The sequence below is a fragment of the Cebus imitator genome, unplaced genomic scaffold (assembly GCF_001604975.1).
Source record: "Cebus imitator isolate Cc_AM_T3 unplaced genomic scaffold, Cebus_imitator-1.0 Scaffold607, whole genome shotgun sequence".
In the NCBI taxonomy this organism is placed as follows: Eukaryota; Metazoa; Chordata; class Mammalia; order Primates; family Cebidae; genus Cebus; species Cebus imitator.
Window position 1 is genome coordinate 524,917 of NW_016107922.1, and position 2,527 is coordinate 527,443.

Sequence of the window (2,527 nt, forward strand, 5' to 3'; positions counted from 1 at the left end):
AAGAAATGTCACAATGGGCTTTACAGATAAATAAATGGAGATAAACTAGGAAAATGATAGTGAGATATGGAGGATTAGACAGGATCACGTATGTCTTCTATAAACAGCATAACGTGTGATTGATTTTACCTCAAAGTACAACTAAGTAGAGAAGATGAGGAGAGTAGATATTCAAAGATATAATGTTTGATAATTTTTCCAGAGTAAACAAACGAATTATTAAATTCAGGAAGCCAAACAATCCCCATTTTGGATGTGCAAAACATAAATTTTATTTGTTTTGGATGTGCAAAACCATACATTTTGGCTGCCTTTTAGAATTTCTCTAGCTTTGGTGGCTGTTTCACCAAGAAGTGTTTAAATTTGAAACACCACCAAAGATGGAGAATCTCAAAAAAGCAGCCAAAATAACTTCCATTATGATGGAACACTTAGCAGAATGACAACAGGCTGCTCAACAATCGTTAAGTGAAAGTATAAGACAAAGAACTAATATTTGTAAAGTGTCAAAAAAAATGTAACTGCCAATAAAGGGCTGCATGTGCTTTGGAAATACCTTTCAAATAAAAGAATAAAATGAGGAGAAAAAAAGTAGTTGCTGCTTTCTTTTTTGAGATGGAGTTTCGCTCTTGTTACCCAGGCTGGAGTGCAATGGCGCGATCTCGGCTCACCGCAACCTCCGCCTCCTGGGTTCAAGCAATTCTCCTGCCTCAGCTTCCCGAGGAGCTGGGACTACAGGCATGCGCCACCATGCCCAGCTAATTTTTGTATTTTTAGTAGAGACGGGGTTTCATCATGTTGACCAGGATGGTCTCGATCTCTTGACCTCATGATCCACCCGCCTTGGCCTCCCAACGTGCTGGGATTACAGGAGTGAGCCACCGCACCCAGCCAACGGGTTACTCTTAGAGGTTTATTAGTACTATGATCTTAAAGCCATACATATAAAGTACCTGGATACATATACTTTATATACAAAGTCCTTATTACAACTTACTATAACCACCATAAACCAAAGATAATACCTTGGGGTGAGGAAAGATGCTCTTGCAGCTTCTCCTGAGAGAGGAGTCCCAAGTAGCTGAGAACAACATACTTTGTTTCATAGTGAAATCCCAGAGGCACAGTAGAAGAGGACGCCATTGAATTGGCTGGTGGAGCTCCAAAAAGGTCTACTTATGGATGTATAAAACCTAAGAACAGAAAAGGAATTTTTTCAGTTTAAAGTTTATTACACGCCACTTTAACAGCTGATTCACACCAAAATGTCTTGTGTCACTCTTAAGAGTTTTCTTTTTCTTGAGACATTGTCTTGCTCTTGTTACTGAGGCTAGAGTGCAGGGCGTGATCTCAGCTCACCGCAACCTCTGCCTCCCGGGTTCAAACGATTCTCCTGGCCGGGCGCAGTGGCTCAAGCCTGTAATCCCAGCACTTTGGGAGGCCGAGGGGGGTGGATCACGAGGTCAAGAGATCGAGACCGTCCTGGTCAACACGGTGAAACCCCGTCTCTACTAAAAACTACAAAAAACTGGCTGGGCATGGTGGCGCGTGCCTGTAATCCCAGCTACTCAGGAGGCTGAGGCAGGAGAATTGCCTGAACCCAGGAGGCGGAAGTTGCGGTGAGCCCAGATCGCGCCATTGCACTCCAGCCTGGGTAACAAGAGTGAAACTCCATCCCAAAAAAAAAGTTAGTTGGGCACAGTGATGCGTGCCTGTAATCCCAGCTACTCAGGAGGCTGAGGCAGGAGAACTGCTTGAACCCAGGAGGCAGAGGTTGCGGGAACCCGAGATGGCGCCATTGCACTCCAGCCTGGGCAACAAAAGCAAAACTCCGTCTCAATAAAACAAAAAATCTACTTGGAATGGTTAAACAGCTGTTTTAAAAAATGCAGGTCAGCGATGTGGTTCACACGATGCTGTAATCTCAGCACTTTAGGAGGCCGAGGCAGGCGGATCATTTGAGGCCAGGAGTTCAAGAACAGCCTGGCCAACATGGTGAAATCCCATCTCTACTAAAAATATAAAACTAGGCCGGGTGGGGAGGCAGGCACCTATAATCCCAGCTTTTCAGAATTCTGAGGCACAAGAATCACTTGAATCACTTGAAATTGGGAGGCAAAGGTGGCCGTGAGCCAAAATCGTGCCACTGCATTCCAGCCTGGGCAACAGTGCAAGACTGTCTCAAATAAATAAAATAAAAATTAAAAAATGTATTCAGTCGTACAATACAGTGCTGAATAAAGAAATATACAGGGCCGGGTGTGGTGGCTCATGCCTGTAATCCCAGCACTTTGGGAAGCTGAGGCAGGCAGATCAGGAGGTCAAGAGATCGAGACCATCCTGGCCAACATACTGAAACACCGTCTTTACTAAAAAAATACGAAAACTACTGGGGTGTAGTGGTGCATGCCTACAGCCCTAGCTACTTGGGAGGCTGAGGCAGGAGAATCGCTTGAACCTGGGAGGCGAAGTTGCAGTGAGCCGAGATCTCGCCACCACACTCCAGCATGGTGACAGAGCAAGACTC